Genomic DNA, 21296 nt, shown 5'->3' on the forward strand with positions numbered 1-21296 from the left:
ACCAATCATTGGTCTGTGGTTAATGAGGACCTCAATTACTACCATTTCTATTTACTTATTCAGTGGCACCAACTAATGTCTGAATAGATAAATTGAGCATGTTACATAGCTAAGATTTTCCTATCAATATGGTGCCACGAAAAGCTGTTCCCCAAAATGCATTGCCCTTGAAATTGTGATTTGTATGCTAATTATTTCACGTAGTTAACGTATTTTAAGCATTTTGGACAAATATAGGAAAAATGCAAGACTTTGTAGGCATATCTTGATATTTAAGTTTGAGGCAAAATAAACAAGTATGATACTGTTTTTTCTTAGATATTAGATTGGCAAAAATTCAAAGGCCTGAAAATATAATCTGTTAGTAAGGCTGCAGGGAAATCGTCGTTCTTAAACATTGCTGGTGTGAGTTCCAAATATTACACCATTAAAGGAGGGGAATTTAGAAATATCCAACAAAATTACCTACGCATTTCCTTTTTGACTCAGCAATCACATTTCTAGGAACCTACCCTGAAGATACTCCTCCATAAAAACCAAGTCTGCATGGATGAAGTTTTCATTGTGGCATTTGTTACAGCAAAATATCGGAAACAATTCAAATGTCTGCTAATAGTAGGCTCATTGAATAATCTATGGAATATCCACATAAATGGTTTCTACGAGACTGAAAAAAAAACAAGAACTGATCACAACTTCTTTGTAGTTAGTAAGAAAAAAAAAAAACATTACAACACTGTCCACGTACTGTGCTGCCCTTAATGTAAGAAAGGACATCTCTGTCTCTCCATCATCCATCTCTCTCTCTCTCTGTCTATCTTCTTTTTGTTTATTTTTGCAAAGTGAAATGCAGGATGGGTTACCCAGAAAGGAAAGGTCTACCAGAAATTAATGAAAAAATCGCCCCTAGGGGATGATAGAAATGGGAGGGAAGGAATAGGGATGGAAGCGGTAATTTGTTGTACAATTTATTGCTTAAAATAAAGACATAAAATAGGATGTTAAAAACAAAACCCCCAAACTTGAAAAAAACCAGAAACGTCAACTTATTTATGTAGCAAATTGATATTACATGCACATAGAGAAAAAATACTTAAATAACTCGAGTAATATTCTGACTGTGTATACATGATGGGATATATTTTAAGATTAAAAAGAAGTGCAAACAAAATCTTGAATTTCTAATTAGGTTTATTTTTCATAGAATTTGGTATTGTAATTTTAAAACCATTCTGTGTTTATTGTAAGATAAACAAAATAAGTAAATATATTAGTACTGTGAGAACTGAGATTTTTCAGTTTAAGAGAAAAAACATAAAATCATATTGGAGTATAGAAGAGTGAAGTATTTTAATATACCTAACTTCCTTTCAAATTGTTCTGAAAAAAAGAAGGTACACGGCAAAATCAGAATAATTGTTAATTCAAGTGAAAGGTACATGAATTTTCATTGTACTATTCTTTTCACTTTTTTGTGTATTTGAAAATTTTTATAATAGAATGTTAGAAGAAATACAAAGTAAAAAATGTCTGAAGATAACTTTCTTGATTTGGACATATCCTAACCAGGCCACAGACTGGCATAAACCTGGTGTCTTAGGTAAATATGTTTTTTAAATAATGAAGTATTCTGTAAGAATTATGCGTCTTTTGTGAAAGGAGGATGGTAGATATGTGTTTTAATAACTTATCACAAGGTATTCAGAAACTGTATGCAATTGTATCAACATACATGTGTTAAAACAAGCCGAGCATTTCTAGATATATCCAGGTAAATCCATATTATTTGAATAATATATTTTTTCTTGATCCTTCAACTGATTTAGAATGTATAAATTTTCCCATAAACAGGTATAAGTACCATATTTCATTTGATATTTTATTTTCAATTTGCAGGAATCATATGCTAATCTTATGCTAATGCCATAGTTTCATAGATAACTAGTTGAAAATAATTTTCTGTGTTCTTATTTTTATAAATTGACATTTGTTGAATTCTCTTATTAAATATAGTAACTGTAAATAAAACTTTTGGAGGGTATAATATAAATAAATAATATCCTCTGGAAATTAGTGAATTAGAATATTGTTTTCTTATTTACAATATTGGTCTAAATAAAACTGTTTACTTAATTGGTGATTGCTATCCCCATTGGGGATTTAATGTTACATCACTAGAACAGCATTTGTGAATCTGGCAACATGATACTGTACTTTTCATTTGTTCATGTCTTTTGGGAGACAATTCTTCATGGGCCCTCACATTTCTGTACATCTTGTAAGCAAGTAATTAACTGCCCTTTGTTACAAAGTATCTTTTCAATGAATCTGGTAGAGCAAACAGCCTTGATAGACAGAAATAGTGTGTCCCTCGGGAGCAAAAGCAGGCGTGCTTCCTGTGCAGTAAAGAGAATGTCTTCCTCCAGAGCAAAGAGCAGCAGGCCTCCTGTCTGTTCATAATGCCGGAGTTCCCCGAGCTCAGAACTCCCCTCTTGCACTAAAGCTACTGCATGGGCTCACCTGGCCTCGTGCACACTGCCCTGAGGGACTGGGGGGCGAGGGGACATCATGCAGACATGCTGCTGGCTGTGCCAGGAGTAATCAAGTCCTTTATTTCTGACCCAAGTGTCTGGTGTCTGTGTTCGATCTTGATGAGACTGGCAGCACCCATGAAACCTATTTACTTGCAAGTAGGGCAAAACCCCAGATCCTTCATGGTTCCTGACAGTGTCCTGAAGGCTAATTTAATTTATAGAATGTTTAAGTCTCTTTAATAATGTTATCTAATGAAGACAGTTAAAACACACAAACAATATAACACAATACATACAGACATTGGTAACCTGTTGAATATATATATGTAGTATATAATATGTGTATATATGTAATATATATTATTTATTTATTTTATTTATTTATATTTATTTTATTTAGTATATATAAATATGTATATATTAAAACCTATTTACATAAAACATCTCTAAGCCAAAATTTTCGAACATTTTGGTTTAAACTGTTAAGATTTTTACATTGAGGAAGCTTTAGAAATAATTGAATATTATATTTCTAAATGCTATAACGGCCTAGACAATTAGAGTAGGAGGCTCTAGAAAGAAAAGTGCTTAATACAAATAAATCACATTTTAAACATTTTTACGAAAATGTAAGTTATGTTTATTAAGCCATAGTGTTGATGGAAAAAAAACTGTACACTTATATTTTGCAATACACTCTACAGGTGATTTTACATGTATTATTTTATTTATTCATGTCATTTTAAAGAAATGTCAATACTTGACATCTCTTCCAGGAAGATTAAACAGTTTGTGAGAGCGCAGAGGTCCATGTTGTTAAAGAAAGCCTAACAAACAAGAACTGGGTTAAAAAAAATGCATCAGAAATGCTCAACTTACTTTTCATATTATATCAAAGAAATTTCATAGTGTTATCATCCGGGCTGATACAAATGTGCTAACAATATAGATCCATCTTAATATTGCAACAAGTACCACCAATACCTGTTATTTTTTAAAAATTCAGCTAGAAAATTTATTCTAAAGTGATTCCAGACTAGATAATGGAGACCAACCTGCATTTTGTCATCCATATACTTTTATCTTGCACAGGAAAAATTGTCTCGTAAGTAGATATTACCATGACTGAGAGTATTTTCTTAGGTATTTAATACAAATGAAATAAACTATTTTTTTTAGATTTATAGTCAAATTCTCTGCATTCATATACATCTATATCCACACCCTCATCTTGTTTATAAGTCGTCCTGTTCAGCATCAGATGAGTTTCTGAAACCCAGCCCATTCCCTGCCACTGCCTTAGTTTAGGCCTTCATCCTCCCTCGTCTGGCTTACCAGCATCAATCTCTGAGCAACTGTAACCATCTTCTATACCTTTTCATAATTATCATCTAAAAGATCGTATCACTAACGGCCCTTCCCTATTTTTGATATGAGTCATTTCAAATATTCTAGCTTGGCTGAGGCCCAGTCTTTCTTCCCAGTTTCCTCTGGCCACCAGACACTTTCTCAATGTCTCATCTTAAATGTCGTATGTTCTGTGAAGAATTTCTCATTCCTGTACAAAAGCAGTTGCTCCATCAGCTGTGTCCCCCTGCACTTCAGTCATGGTCACCCCATCTTTAATGCTTTAATGATTTCCATGAACGTTTCCCAGTTGGTCTCCAGACCGTGTGAGGGTGAGGCCTGGACACCAGCATTCTGGTAATGGGGGTTTTATCTGGAAATGGAATGAGGCTGTGGTGGGGTCACAGGGCACCCGTTTCATCTTTTTCAAAAGATAATGTCATAGCATATTTTGCTAGTACTAGTGAAAATAATAACTAAATAGCCAAAGCAACACGTGTAAGTCTTCTAAAGTAGGGGCTTAACTCGGCTCACACCGCCTGACAACAAGAAGGAGGAGACGACTGAACAGGGAGGACGCCAAGAGGAGGCAGGCACCAGGAGCGGATCTGAGGAGCCTGCTCTAAGACCACATCCTTGCCACTACCTGCTGCTCAACCATCCCCTACAACTTCCCAGATTATTCCTTGGGATATATCTAACCTAGAGAGAACCTCCTATATCCAAATACATAATTTAGAAAAGAATCAACGCTTACATAGTTTGTATGTTCCAAGCACTATTCTGTCTTGACTTCTATTAACTCATTTAGTTTTCGTTACATATCTATGAGACAGTTACTACCTAACTGATGAAGACCTTGAGCCACAGAGTAATCTGTCCAAGGTCATGAAAGAAGTGGCAGAGAAGACATCTGAACCCAGACACTCTGGCTCCAGAGTCAACATCTTACTCTCCAAACCATACTACTAAAAGGTAGAATAAACGTTGAAAACGCTGTCAGGATCGGGGGGAGAGTGTTGAGAAAATTGAGCAAAATAAAATGGAAAATAATGCAAAGGTAACTTAGCGTTATTTCCTAGGCAACTTTACATGTGAGTACATTTGGACATACCCGATTCTTCATAAAAGCCACAGAATGTTCCGCTGCATGTGTGAACCAGTCCTCTGTTGATGGACACACAGTTTGTGGACTTGCACAGACGCTCCATCAGATAAATTGCTGGGTGAGTGGGCATGAACATTTACAACCTTAGTACATGTTGATAAATTATCTTCCCTTATAAAATGAAGCAATTTACACATCACAAACAGTAAGCCAGTCTCTCTTCCCACATATCATCAAGAATGGGCATCATTAACCTTCAATCTTTGTCAATATGATATGTGAATAACTATGCCTACTTGTTTTAATTTATGTTTTAAGAATTATGAAGTTTATTAATTATCTATTGCTGTCTAGCAAATTATCCCAAAACTAAGCAGCTTAGAACAACGGACATTTATCATCTCACATTTTCTGTGGAAACAGGTAGAGGGGAACAGGTGCAGTTAGCTGGGAGCCTCTGCTGGGGGGTATCTGGGGGGCGCGTCCTCTCAAGGCTGGACGGGAGAGCCCCTTCCACGCTCACTCACGTGGTTGATGGAGGGTCTCGTCTCTTTGTCATGCGTCCTCCCCGAGGGCTGCCCAAGTGTCCTCATGACGTGGCAGCTGGTGACCCAAGGGCTGGAAGCCAGAGAGGGAGGAGGCACAGTCCTTTTGTAACCTAATCACGGAAGTAACGTCTACCATTTTCCCCATTCTCTATTTATTAGAAAGTAGTCACTAGGTCCCACCCACACTGAAGGGGAGGCTAACACTCAGGCATGAGGATCCTTAGGAGCCACCTCAGGGGCTGTGTCCTGTGAGGGACACAGAGCAGCTTTTTCTAGGTATTTGACTTGGTGTGTGAATGTGTGAGTCTCATAAAGACTCTTTAAAATGTTTATGTTTTCATGTTTATCTTCTTTGTTGTCTAAATTTATTGCCATACTCAGGTCTTCCTCATTCTTAGAAGGCTTTCAAAAACTTGAAAGATAGCAAGGATTCTTACCTTATTTTTACGGATTATTTTCATATTTAAATATTTTACCCATTTGAACAATTTGGATGGTGTAACGAATGAGGTAGGAATTTTGTTTTATTTATTTTATCCAAATAGGGAGCTAGTTGTCTCAAAAATTTTTATTAAATAATTCAGCCTCCCTTTCCCTGACTTAAAATGCCCAAAGGCAGCATTTCACCTCATTCTGCTAAAATAAATAGTTTACTCCTCAAATTCCTGTGATTGCCTGTTATGTTAAAAGAGTTATAACACATAAGAACAAAGCTTGTTTTGAAGAGATCATCTAACTCTACATGTCACTGAATCATTATTCTAAATCTTTAAAAAGAATGATTATACGTTGTTTATGCCATCATATGTCATATGGCTTAAACTTTTAAGGAATTACTTCTCTCCGATTCATGTGGATATAAGCTTTATATCTACTATAACTACCAGCAATCATTCAATTTTGGCATTGTGAAGAAATACCCCATAGTCAAAATGAGAAATTAATGTTTCCTTAAGAAAATTAAAATTATTTATTTTAATAATTATCTAGTGACTTATTTATCCAATGACTAGTTTCTAACAAATAGAAAATGTCTAGATTCTTACTGCTATTCACCCAAGACCTAGGTCAGTTGGGCAGTTGAGCTCTCAGGGCTTCTTGACAGCTATAAATTGCCAATTACACACTTACTAATTGCAAAGATAATCCACTTCTTCCCATTTCTCCAAACCCTCTGTTTTCAACCTCTCTTCTAGCTGAAAGCTTTCCATTCAATAAAATGGGCTCCCTTTTGTCTGTAGGAACATGATGGGTTGTGATGACATGATAGCTTTCATAATTTCTTATCATGTCCTGGGTCTACTGCCCTCTCTGAGATGAGAGGGGATTCAGTACATATTGTATTGTTCTCAGCTTCTTTCGAGAATCCGAGCCTTAAAGAGTTCCATTTGTTATCCAGGTAAACTAGTTCATGTCCATGATTCTTATCGTTATTATACTTACCTTGTTATGTTTACGTTGCTTTCTGGCTGCCAATAACATTTCATCTATTAAACTGTTATTTCCTCGGGATCAAGGTGCATCTCATAATTTTTGTATGCTCTATAGGGATTGGCACAGTGCCTTTTACATGATAGACAAGAAAAATATTTCTTGAATAAACTAAATCATAATGCACTTGTTGGTACATATTGTATGTGACTGGAAAATCATTTTTTCTATACTAAGCGTAAATGATGTTTGATGCCATACTTTTTTTTGCTTAATTCATTGCCTATTTTAGCTGAAAATGTCTGTTAGAATATAAGGAAGTTTAAACTTTTATTTGAAAAGAGACTCTCACGTCTTTGTAACTGAAAACTTCAGTGGTTTGCTTGTTGTGGATATTCCTTGCCCAGGATAATTATACCAGGGAGTTAGAGGCTGCGCCATAGGAAGTCACCATACACAAGTTCTTTGACTGTTACTGTCATCTTCTTCACACTTTTCCTTTCCAACAAAGTAAGGTTACGATACACATCGAGTTAATATTTGAGGAATGACTACATTGTGAGGCTTTATTGGCCAAACCCTTGAAATTTATTAGGGATCCAGATGAATTCAAGGTCATGACATTTCAGGTAAATTTAACATTGACTTCCAAAATTGTGCCTTCCTCTCAAATTCCATGTCACATCCACAACACAACGTTATAATCTTTTATCATGTGGGCAATTGCAGAAATTATGCATACACTGGGCACTCTGTAAAAATTTAGAAAATGAAGCTAAATAAAAGGAGAAAATTAAAATGAACTATAATGTGTTCATTTAGAGATAACATTTTAGTGTTTCCTTCTAGATGTGTTTATTTGCATATAATGTGAATTTATCATATATATATGCACTTTTTTACTTTACAATATGTCATGAACATTATTTTAGGTAAGTATATTTCTTAAAAATCAAATTCAATGGCTTCATAAAACTGAATTGGGGCATATTTATTTTACCAGTCCCTGATTTTTGACAATTTAAGCTTTTTCCAAATATTTATTATAAAAAATCTTGCAGTGAAGACTCCTGTGCCTAGGTATGTACACACACACACGCATTATTATAATATTCCTGATGCGCAATATTGCTGTATTTCTTTTAATTACTATATTCGTCTATGTTAAAACCTGTCCCTTTTTCCTGACTCCATCATTTCAGCCTCTTTTGGCATTACCATCAGACTGATCTTTCTACAATGCCATTTTTATAATACCACTCCTCAGTTTACTAATCTTCAATGGCTCCCCACTGCCCACCTGCACGTTACAAGATCAAAGCATTGTTCTAGCCTTTGCATTCTGCCTCTTCCCGGTTAGGGTCTCTTCATTTTAACCTATAGGCTTATCTCTTCTCCAAATTCCCAGAGCAAATCCTAGTGATTTCATGCTTGAAAGCATGCATTCCTCAATAAATGCTATTAAAATTCAGACTCTTCTTCCAATGACAAAAACAAAAAGATGTAGATAACTTTATGATGAAGCGAAATTTGAATCTCATTTAGCCATCAATTCAAACTATTTCGTTTCAAGTAGACACGATTTGGCTGAAGTGAGCATTTCACTAAATACATGGTAGGAAACAGTTTTGATAAAGGAAGTGGCACCCAGAGGAAGAATTTAATGTTATCTTTTAGACGTAAAAGCAGAAACTAAGGTGCGGAAGAATAAACTCACTTTTCATACTGCTTAGCTATGCAATCTCTTTCTATGGAAAGCAGTAAATATTGATTATAGGTTAAAGGCAATTAAAATAATGGACCTGTGGCTGGCAGCTGTGCCAGATGGCTCTTGGCACTGAAAAAATTTACCACATAAGCAGTGACTGTCAAATTTAATGAGCAAACACATTTTCCAGGAAAAAGCATTTAATATTCATTTGCCAAGCACAGGCTGTATTCAATTTGTGGGTTAACACTTAAAAAATAAAGACCAGAGGCAGAAAATATTGGTTTAAAAAGAAGAAAAGGAGGAGGACATTTAAAAATCCGTTTAAAATTAAAACTTTTTAGCAGATTCTCTAAAGCTGATAAAATAAGGCCTGTGTCTCAGCAGAAGAAACAGCTCCTTCACACTAAGCCCACTATGAGACCCTCCTCTGAGGTCAGGTTGGTTTTGCCAGTTTGACAAAGACTGAGGCAGAGAGATACCCATGTTTTCAGGACTTTGTTTATAAGATATGGATTGCTGTTATTTCTTCATAAAAATTCTATTTTTAAAAATTTATATTATTGTATTTATGTAGCTCACTCTGCAAAGTGTTCAAAAATAAGCCCCCCACACACCAAAGTAAATAGCTATTGGTATGAAACAGAGTCCATAATTCATGAGAGAAAGAACCTGGACTCAGCTTGGATCTAATTAAGATAAAATCCCTCCCATCACCACCTGGGAAATAAGCTGAACATAATGAGAGAAAGAGAGAATGGAGGATACTCAGTACACAATCAGAAGGAGAAGCCATTGTCAGACTAGTAATACCTGGAGAAAAACAATTAATAGATGTTATTGTAGGAATTCAGCGAACTATACATCTAGTGAAGATACTTTTTAAAATATGTGCTAGAAACAACTTCAGACTAACAGGAAGTCAATTTCATATGACTACAAGAAATTCTACCCCTGTAATGAACTGAACATTGTGGAGGAAGAGGAAAAATCCCCCTCTGCCCTTTCCCTTAAGGTTCTTATGGCTGACCAAATAATTAACAAGACAGGTTAGCAAGAGAAATAATACCAAGTTTAGTAACATGTATACATGGGAGAAACCAGGGACACTGAGTTTCTCAACACAATAGCAGAAATTCTCGTCTTAAATACCATGATCAGCTCAAGACAAAGGAGGATGTTGGTGGTGGGTGGTGTTTTGAAGACAATTTACATGATGAGGGAAATGTAAATGTTTGTCAGACAATGCTTTGAAGGGTCACCTATAGAGAATGTGGCCAGAGAGACAGGAATTGTAGTAATCAAGAGTATGTACATTTAAGTCTTCTTCTTCTGTCCTGATAAGAGTTTTTACAGATAAGGTCGTCCCCCCTCCTCTTCCCACTACACAGAGGGAGATACCTTTACAAGTGTAAATATTTGGTAAACAGAACTTTGTTTAGAATGGGCTTAGCAAGGACCCTGCCAGTCTTTCCATACCCAGAGTTAAATTCCTTTAGGCAGTTAGTGGGGGAGGTCAAACGTGCCTTAGAGAAAATAATCCAAGTAAAGAGAGATATTTCAGGATGGTCAATTTTTGATCTCCCACAACATCATGGTACAAACAGAATTAAAATCAGAACCAATATTTTGGAACACTAGCTTGCAAGAAACATTACATAAATTATGCCTTTTAATCCTCAGAGAGTAGATTTTATTTTCACTCACTCCTCACATCCAATTAGGCACAAAATCCTGTTAATTTTACTACCATAATATCATTAGAATCTTCCCCCTTCACTCCATTCCCTCTGCCCATGTTTCTAAGTCAAGCCTCCTTCATCTCATTAATAATATTAAAATGTCTTAGCTGAACTCCATATATCTCCAGTTTTGAGCACTTCTAGTTCATTCTCTACCTTGCAGCTAGAAAAATCTACCTAAGACTTTGTATCTTTTTCTGTAATACTCCTGTTTAGAATTTGTCGATGGCATGTTTTTGCCCTCAGGATGAAGGACAGCATCTCTGCTGTGGCATCTGAGACCTGTCATGATCCACCCCTGATTATCTGGCCTGTCTCATTCCCCACCCTCTATATTCACTGCCCGTACACCATCTCTGCCATGTCAGTCACCTACAGTTCCCTCGGACCCCTCAGTTCTTTCTCATCTGAATATTGCTTATTCCATGCCTTCTGCCAGTGTTTATTTACCTCTACATTTTCCCTGAATTGCTTCTGATTATCATTTCAGACTAACCTTGGGTTTCTGTTCCACCAGGAAGCCTCCCATAATGATTTCCAGCTCAGATTTGTTATTTCCTGTAGAGTCCCATAATACTATCCTATCCAGTCTCTCATAACACTGAGCACAAGTATTACAGGGGTTTCACTTGAGGTCATGTACATAACTGAGTGATCAGGAATGAAGAAGGCACCAAACATTAAAAAATGTTTGAAAAGTACTCACAAACAGGGAGTTTGCTAGGTGAAGGCAATCTCTGCCTGCACTGTACCCTGCCCTAAGCATTGGCCTGGTGACTAACATAATGGTGTAGGTGGGAGATTTTGAGGCTTTAGGACAAGTTAGTTGAATATGAATCAAGACCAGAAGAGATATTGAACAATGGAAAACAAGGAGAATAGCATAAAGAGCTTACCTGATTGTGAATTAAAGAATGAAGTATGGAATAGGAGAAAGCTCCAACATACCCAACTTCGGTGAAAGGCAGGCTTGTTTGTCTTTGCAAGCTTACATAATCTACACAATTGCCTTTTATGTACCACTCTTGGGAAAATAGGCTACATTTTTCACTAACCATTTTAATGAGGTGGGTCACTTGTTATTCATACCTCTCCTATACTCATTTTCCGAAGGTAATATGGTCTTCAGCAAATACACTTAGCTATAAACAGGTAACAAATTAAAATAGAAGTGCTGTAGGAAATGGGAAATCTTTAGTAGGTGTCTTGCTATACTAGTTAATGAAAGCAGCATAGGGACTGAAGTATTGTCAAACGTTGAATACCACCAAACTGTTAACAGAAAGTTTTATAGCAAAATAATAAAAATGGTTTTAGAATGTAGTTTAGGGCTGTCAGTGGCATCATGCTAGTCAAAACTCATACGTGCCCAGAGCTCTCCATAAGTTGATACAAACTACCATCCTAATTTTGTTCCTTAGTCTTCTTCTACCTATCTTTTTTCAAGTACATCTATTTACTTCACATGAACGGAGTTTGTGTTGCCCTGTCTTGATGCCTTGTGTATACAATTGTTTCTGTATAGATGCTATCTTCATCTCACTCACATCTCCAAACCATGCTCGTATTCAAGGTCCAGTCTAAATCTTACTTCTTTCATAGATCATTTCTTGGCCAATCTGTATTGAAATGCTCTCTCTAGGCTCTGAACTATAGCAGGATTTACCTTTTCATTTAGTGCACTGTATTAACTTTAACCAAACAAAAATGAGATGAAGTATTTCATATTCCTCATAAACTAGGTCTAAAGGCAAGTGTAAATGTATAGTTTAAGAATATTTTAGCAATTCTAGTATCATTATAAGCTTCCTGGAGTGATTCTGTGAAGCAGATCTCTCATAGATGTACATATTCAGTAAACATTTTTATAACCAGCAAACTATTTTAAAGATCTTCCCTTAAAGCACTGAGCAGGTTGCTATGTATAGAACAGAAGCCCTGTAAATCTGGTTAATCTGAAATGATTTCTGTCTACTCGAAACTATGATAGGACTTATCATCTTTTCACTTAGTGCTATATATTAACTATATCTATGCAAACGTGAGATTGAGTCTTTCATGACTTATAAATTGGGTCCAAAAGTATCTCCAAATGAATGGTTCAAAAATACTTTTTAGTGATAATAGTAGTATCAGAATAAGTATTCTTTTTTAATTTTTTTTTTTTTTTTTTTTTTTTGCTGGGGAAGATTGGCCCTGAGCTAACATCTGTGCCAATCTTCCTCTATTTTGTATGTGGGACATTGCCATAGCACGGCTGATGAGCCGTGTAGGTCTACGCACAGGATCTGAACCCGTGAACCCACGTTGCTGAAGTGGAGTGTGCCAAAATTAACCACTACGCCACAGGGCCAGACCCCAGCATAAGTATTCTTGAAGTGATTCAGTGAAGGAAATCACTCATGGATGTATGTGTTCTGTGAACATTTATGTAATGAGCTGGTTATTTTAATGGAATTCCCCTAAGGCACTGAGCAGATTGTTATGCGTGGAGCAGATTCCCTTCCTCTAAATATGAGCCGCTTGACTGGCAAACTGGATGAGGATAAGTACTGAATTGAGACATGAAAGCCACTTATGACTCATCGTGATAGGAGGGATATGGGTGTAAACAGTATTATAACAAAGACGTCCTTAGGACCCCCTAGCACGTCAGTGAATCCCAGGCCTGAAAAAGGTGCTTCTTCTTTATATGTCAAGGGTCCAGTTGGTTTTACTCGAAGAAAGCTGAGAAGTTAGTGTCCAGAACCTTCTCTTAGGAATGGCAAGAAGTAACTAAATATGGTATCTAGAGACCTTCCAATTTTTCTCACATTCAGAAATTTAAACAAGCCTGAGCTATGCACAGGGGCTATGAAGGTATAGGAGGGAGCAGAATGCCAGAGGACTCCATCAGGACACTCGGGAGGTTTGATGAGTGTTTGAGGCTTAGGCTAAATAAAGGTTGTTTCTTATTTCTGAGAGCAAAGGGCACAGAGCTTTCACTCAGGGAAAGTGATGGGGAATGGAAAAAATGGGCTCTGTCCAGAGAAAGATGAGTCATTACCTGCCATGAAAAGGAAAGGAGAGATCACTCTTATTGGTAAAACATGTTTTCTCTTTGTTTGCTTTGTCTTGTCTTATTTTTAGCAGGTCTCTGAGTATTTCATCTTTTTGTTGTTGCTGTTAAAAGGGCAACATTTGGGTGGCTGGTACTCTCTGAAGTTTCACCCATCTGACATCACAACCATCACACCATCCATCATAAGTGCACCCAAGTCGCATAGACAGACACACACACACTCGTATGGATGGTAATCCCTTAGTAACTCAATGCATGTTCACCGCTTTACTCTGGTTCACCTCGGATGCTGACAGCTTGGCACTCAAAAGCATAGACTCGGCAGAAAGTAATGCAAAATTGACAACTGACCATAACCCCATGATTCTACCTCCCCACCACATGTTCTCTATGCCTATATATTTTCAGTGTTGTTTTTTACAATGGCAAAGTCCATGAAAAAAGAGACAATACTGTCTAGACATAATTTTTTTTTTGGGGGGGGTGAGGAAAACTGGCCCTAAGCCAACATCTGTGCCAGTCTTCCTCTATTTTGTATGTGGGATGCCCCCACAGTGTGGCTTGATGAGTGAAGTGTCAGTCGGTACTAGAGATTTGAACTTGTAAACCCCGGGCCGCCAAAGCGGGGTGCACAAGCTTAACCACTATGGCACCAGGCCAGCCCCTAGACACTATTAAATTTAAACATTTTTAGGTCAAAAATTTGATCCTAAAAGCCCTGGGTGTTTTTGACCCACCCACCTCACCAGCCTCATCTCCCACCACTATCCTGATTTCTCTCTACTGCAGAACTGCTGGACTTTCTCTGACACCTGAGCCTTGGTCTCTTCTAGTTGAGATCTCTGAACATCCCATTACTTCTGCTTGGAGCGCTGTTAAGTTACTCACAAAAAGTTCTCCAAATTGACTCCTACCATTCTTCATTAACCTACATGTGTCTATAATATGCTTCCTTAGGTCACATTCTTCAAAATCTCTTGCTGTCCTGGCTGTAAAGTCTGGGAAAGTGGGAATTATGTCTAATGCTTTTGCTTAGTTTAGTTACTAACTGAAAAAATGGCAAAAATGCTCAATAAACACCTAATTGATGGATTCTGACTTTCAGTCACTATGCTAACTAAAATTATGTTCACTTTTTTGTGTGTGAATTTTTCAAGACGGCATGTGTTTCTCTTTTCTTAGTTGCTCCAGTGTTCACAGCAGCTCGAGACTGCTTTCTAAGTCAATTTCTTGATGTAGCAGTTTCCTGGGCCACAAGTAGAGTAAACTGAAATCTAAATTTATTTAACCGACAACAGAATGGCCCAGGGATTGCAAATTTTCAGGGGAAATATTTTCTTGCAGAGTCTAGGCCAACATAGTGAATCATCTTCCGTATGAAACTGTGCTCTTCAAGAGTACCAAGTGTTTGGAGGGAGTTTGGGTCTAATTTCCCTCCTCATTTCTCATTCTGTAATGGCCATTAAAACCCAAGGCTGCTGTCATTTATTTGAGCTAGTCAAGTGGCCCAGGAAAGCTCCTGTCTGTTGATGCCCACTGTTATGGTTTTAAGGCAATAAACTTGAAAATTCAGATGCAATGGCAACATTTCCAGAAAAATAAAAAGTATGAAAATTTACAAAGAAAGCAAATTATGAATTTTTAAATATCTATAAATAAACTTATTAGTAAAAAGATTGTCATTAACATTTCCAGACTGTAAACTCCAGGTAGAAAAAAAATCACATCGCTTCTCTCTGTCACAAATTCCAATCAAAGCAGATTTAATAATGTAATGAGATACAGCTTTTTCTTACCCAAATGTTATTTGTAAAATCTTAGAATTGTATCTGAGTGATTTCAGAAATTTTGATTAGCACATAAATCCTACTGGATTTAGTTCTTTAGGAAAATTTATTTCTGTTATTTATGAGAAATGGATGAGGGGAATGAATAAATGAAAAGATATTGTTAGTCTTAAATCCCATATCCCAGTTAATTCTAAACCTATCACTTATGAAACTAAGTGAACAGTTTTACAATCCTAAGTGCCTAATCATCCCTTCTCAGGTTCAATTTTACAATAGTTTTTATAAACTGTTATTTCTCATTTTAAAGAAGTTGAGTTGTGCTTAGTTTTCTTCAATTTACATTTCTGAAAATCAAAAGTAAACAAACAGCTCTGAAAATTTTGCTTGTTATATATATGCAAACTGAAATGAATTGACTATTAAAATATTTTCCCTAGACACAAATTATTTTTTCAGCTACCAAAGGTGTCTGTTCTAAGATAAGAGGAGAGAGAAACGCCTACTGGTACTGAGAGCACCCACGGCACCTACATTGTTTCTCTTCCCACTGTGTCATTGCCAACAATTGGGCCATCAGCGTGAGCCCCTGGTCAATCACTGCCCGGACAGTCGGCATTTGGGTATTGGTCCCAACTACAGACCAGCCTTCTCCAGGGTCCTGGACCACGCTGTTTAATACCTAACAGGATAACATTGAACATTTTTCTTAATTTAAAAGTTTTAACAGTGGAATTTCTGTCACGCTTCTGCTTGAGTTAAATGAAATAAAACCTCCAAAAATTACAACATAGAGAACAGTTCTGCACTAGATCAAAAGAATTTCTCAATGGCTAACATATTAAAATAGACAGATGATCTTACAATAAATCTACTGTTTCCTTTCACCAACTTTAATCTTTTTTTGAGGAAAGGGATCATTTTAGGGTGACTCAAATATTTTCTTTAAAAACAAGGACCTTCTAAATATATCTATAGAATTATCAGTATAGAATTATTAAGTTTAATAAGTTAATACTCAGAAATCCTAAGTAATATGTTCCAAGTAGTAATGTTGAAACTACTTGTCGAGACCACTGTACTTCACTATGCAATCAGAACTTTGCAAATTCTAACTATTCAGTGCCAATCTTAAGTGCTCAAAGATCAATTCAATTTTTGCAAATCCTGATTTTAACTACTTTTATTTTCAATCACAGGAAGCTTTTGTTTCACTCAGATCAAATTACTGCTTCATCCAGCCCTTAAATCAATCTCCTGTGATAGTCATGCTATTGAGAATAACAATCAACATTTGAAGAACTCTTACTGATGTTTGTCACTTTTTTACATAAGCCAAGTCCTTTGAACCTGACATCAATGACTTGAGGCAGAAAAGGCAGATATGTTAAGTATCCTCATTTGCAGGATAAAGGCATTACAGTTAGAACATTTAACTGACTTGTTTAAGGCCACACAGCTAATGGGTGATAGAGCCTGGACCCATGTACTTTTCCCTACACTACATTGGCTCACATTTTCTCATTTTCTACTAGACTCCCATTACTTATGACAGTATTGACATAACTTTTGAAGCACAATAGTTTCAGAAACAAAAATGAATGACCTCAGTAATCCTATTCGTTTGCACGTTTTAGACTAGACTGTCAAAACTTTGAGTAGTGCTTAGTAATGCTTAAGTTTTCTCAGAGTACCGAAGGGCACTGATTGAGGGTGGAGAGACTGTTGAAAGTGAACTTCTAACTGCTGAGCGGTGGTGTTATTCCATCATTCTTGTTGTCTCCGTCCCCAGCTCCACCCCGCTCACGGTGTTTGGAACAGAGAAGATCAGACACTAGCACAAACAGCACGTGTTCATAGTACTAAATTAGCTTGGAGATCTTTGTAAACAGATTGTCTTTGACTTATAAGTAATACTACATTATCTTGTAAATGATAAAGGCTCAATTGCTAGATTTCTTTTTCCAGAAGTAACTGAAATTTTTGGATAATCTAGCTAGTTATGTGTCAAACAGTATCATAAATATTCGCCAAAAATTGTTGTTGCTTAGAAATGTTTGGATTAGATGGTTGTTTTAGGGAAGCCTACTTATGAACAAGTTATAATACTCAGGGAAGTCACAGAAGTGCTGTGTTAATGAGTAGTTTCTGGTGCATTTTATTTAGCTCTTTATTTCAACAAAATGCATCTTTCCTCACTAACTTATCTAAAGCCTGCAATTATTAATCCACAAGAGGCTGAGCTGTATAGATATATATTACCTAGCTATGGTTTCACAGAAATTCAACCAAAGGCCAGCCATCAAACACAAAAACATAAATGGAGGCACAGCTTTCCTTGGGATAGACAGAGCTCCGCCCTAGAATTCATACATCTTCCCAGATGAGTGTGGGGAAACTCTTGTCAACTGCTCTGGAACCTGACTAAGTGTCAACTCTAGAAAGAGCACTGCCACACAATCATTGCTTCTAAGGCACCTACTGTCTAGGTGAGAAGAAAGAAGGAAAATATGCCCCATCTTTAAAAGAATAAGTGCAAACTGCTATTGGGCTAACCTACCTCACTGGTATTACAAAAATGAAAAGCTTGGGAAAAATTACATTAGTCATGGAAGGATCTTCAGGGGATGGTTAATCTATGCAGGTTAGGCTATGCGGAAACATAATAAAGCAGTCCATTGTCCTTCTTCCTCCCGAAACTCATACCGATTGCAGCCTCCTTCCTGCTTTTCTTCGTTGGGCACATTTTCAATCTCTCGTTTGGTCGAGGGGTTGAAAATAAGAAATCACCCCTGTTAGAGCACTAACCTGACATTCTATAAGAGTCAATGCTCATTTGAAAAATTTATTTCTCATTTGAATAGGTGATACAAACACAAGACACAAAATTCTAAGTGTACAAATATCAAAATTTAGTTTTCTCCCTTTTCCAATTCTAGGTTACACAGTTCTCCTTTACAGAAATAACCATGATGAACAGTGTTTGAAGATTCTTCCTAAATTAGTCTGTGCATATGGATTCAAAATGCATTAGAATATAGAACATTTGTTTCTTATAATTCTGCACTAGTTAAAACTTCCTCTTACAAAAATTCTAATGTACTCATATTTACTTCTGCACATTTTTTGTGCAATTTACAGTGTAGTACACTTCAATTTCAAGTTACTCTTGTTAGCAAATATTGGGAACGGAGGCCCGGAAATGAAATTAGTAAAGATAAGGAAATAAACAGTGGAAAAGGAGTAAAGATTTGGGAACGGAGATTTAGGAGAAACAGAATGAGGAATAAATAAACCAGGACCCTAAAGGAAAGGAGCTGAAATACACGGGTTTTGGCACAGGGTTTCTTGCCAAAGATAAGGGGCCATTGATAATGAGCAGAGATTGAAAACATGAGCCCTGTCAAGTCATCTACATAAAGGCTATTTATAGACTTTTCTATCTATATCATTATTTTTAACTCTGAAAATTGGAAATCTAAAACTCTATATCATAAACTCAGACAGGTATTAAACATAAACAGGCCCATAAACAAAATGCTTATTACCTGAAATAAAGAAACACAAACATGTGCTCTTTGTTGAACTCCTGAGACGTGAGTGTGAGTAACAGCGAGGAAAAGCCTGTGATGGTTAATTTTGTGTCATCTGGGCTGGGTTAAGGGATGCCCAGAGAGCTGGTGAAACATTATGTCTGGGTGTGTCTGTGAGGTGTCTCTGCAAGAGATTAGCATCTGAATCAGTAGACTGAATAAAGAAGACTCTCCTTCATCAATGTGGTAGGGTCACTCAATCCCTCCAGGGTTGAGTAGAACAAAGAGGCAGAGGAGGGGCAAATTGTCTTTCTCTCCTGGAGCTGGGAAGTCCATCTTCTCCTGCCTTTGAACAGCAGAGCCCCTGATTCTCTGGCCTCGGACCCCGAGACGTAACACCACTGGCCCCTGGTTCTCAGGCCTTCAGACTCTGAATTCTACTACCAGCTTTCCTGAGTCTCCTGCTTGCAGATGGCTGATTGTGGTGCTTCTGAGCCTCTGTAACCCTGTGAGCCAATTCCTTTAACACGTCTCCTCTTCTATCTCTCTCCTATTGATTCTGCTTTTCTGGAGACCCTAATAGAGACCCTATAAAGTTTCTAACAAAGAAAGAGTGGTTCTTACTGGAAGATTCCTTTTATTGGTTTACAGACCCCAAATACTGTAAAAACATTCTTTCCTCGTTGACTATCTCCTGAATTTGCTGAAGTCAGTAGGCGATAAAATGAAACAACTGGTGTATCTTCCTGGATTATAACATTTGGAACCTGGCACTGTAACTGTCTTTGATTGGGAAGTGTGAGGTTGGTGGCTAGTTAGGTGATTATTCTGACTGGGGAGGCCTGTTTGCTGGCAGTCTCTGATGTGATTAAGGCTTCCCAAATCTTACCTTGGTCACCCATCTTCTCCCCTGGTTCACTTGACTAGTCTTTTCCTTCTACTTACCTGGTCACTCTCATTAAAAACATTACCAAAGCCATATTTGCAGCGTTAAAAGATCCATCTCATTATCTAACAAATGCAGGAAGTGTGAATTCCACGAATGTCAAGAAGATTAACCAAAGTAATGTTTTTGAAAACTATTTTTTAAACAGCCCTCGAGGCACTGTTTTAAAATGTAAAATATTAGTTTGTGTCAATATGTAATTCCAATGAAATGCCTTTTAAATGAAAGAGAAATAAACCATTGTTAGGTAAGTAGAATTCCAATTGCTATTCTAAGCTCAACTTATAGAAAAGTTTGCAAAATAGAACAATGGAGTAGATTGCCTAAGGATAGCATACAGCTTCTAACACTAGATGTACCTGAATATAAAACAGGCAGCCATTTGTTTAAACTGATTTGTATATATCTCTGCCCAATACAGTAAACCGGAGAAAAATAGCCATTTCTGCTTTCTTCCTTTTCTATTATTCCCCGTTTTTGACAGTAAGCTCATTTTTTCTATACTGAAGACCTTTGAATATGAACTTCCAAGAAGAATTAATGTGCTTGGAAGACAGCCTTATAACTAACACAAAAACTTTTCTAGGCATAATTCTATTTTTTTAATGCCACCATATGTAGGACAAATATTTTAATGATTTGTTTCCGTGGAAAAGAAATATTTATATCAAAATGCATATACAAGATATTGCAGTTTTCTTCACTATTCTATTCAATCTTTCAGTATGCAGTAATTTTATATAAAAATAAATACATATTATTTAATTCTAAAATGCTTCTTGGGCATTCTGATAATGGGTCCCTGGCTTTGAATAGGAGCTGAGTAAAGAAAGAGAAATACTGAGTGATTCCAATTTAAATACTACCAGGTAGTTTGTAACTACAATCAAAAGCACAGTAGGATTTGCGTTGCCGAGCCCAGTGTGGTGGAGGGGGAACGGTGCAGAACAGAGGCCTGGGAAAGGTGTCAGTCAGGACTATATGATATACACTTGCAGATGAAAGAGAGACAAAGTGCTGGGTGTAAGAATAGGTATATACATGGGTTAGGACCCATCCAGGGCGCTCCCAAACTATCATAAAGTCGTAAAATCACGATCAGATCATGGGGAAGATAATTAGATATTGTGGACCTGAGGATACATCCCTTTATAAAGAGAACTTCAGCCCAAGCCATCTTTACCCGAGCGTTAAATCTATTGAGCTCTTACCATTTTGTGATACAGCTGGGTATCTTAAAAGTGCTATTTAGTTTCTCACAATTATTTTCTAAAGTGTAAATATTCCACTTCCACATTTAAAAGTCCAGGCTTCGGCACGATCTAATTACTCTAATTCAAATGCCTTTCTTACATTACTACGATAACAAGTTAACAGAGTGTCTAGAAGCATTGAGTACATACTCACAGTCCATCAGGCACTGCACCAAGGGGTTTCCAGGCATTACCTACTTTATCCTTCACAGTGACCCTCTCAGTAGGCACTGTTGGGGACAAAGCAGTTACTTCTCTAAGGCCACAAACCTCCTGGGAGATAGAATCAAGATTAAAA

The 21296-nt window shown here is 36.9% G+C and overlaps 1 long non-coding RNA gene across 2 annotated transcripts in view; it reads right to left on the minus strand.

Moving 5' to 3' along the window:
- Positions 1–18879, minus strand: part of LOC147913001 (uncharacterized) — a 38704-nt gene extending 19825 nt beyond the window's left edge. For both annotated transcript variants that reach the window (XR_015549267.1, XR_015549268.1), the window contains exons 1-2: positions 18815–18879; positions 4996–5103 (exon numbers count right to left, since the gene is read on the minus strand). This is a non-coding gene — a long non-coding RNA (uncharacterized LOC147913001). The remainder of the gene's footprint in view (positions 1–4995; positions 5104–18814) is intronic.
- Positions 18880–21296: the final 2417 nt, after the last annotated feature.

The sequence above is a fragment of the Ceratotherium simum genome, chromosome 31 (assembly GCF_057802395.1).
Source record: "Ceratotherium simum simum isolate JZ-2026a chromosome 31, ASM5780239v1, whole genome shotgun sequence".
NCBI lineage: Eukaryota > Metazoa > Chordata > Mammalia > Perissodactyla > Rhinocerotidae > Ceratotherium > Ceratotherium simum.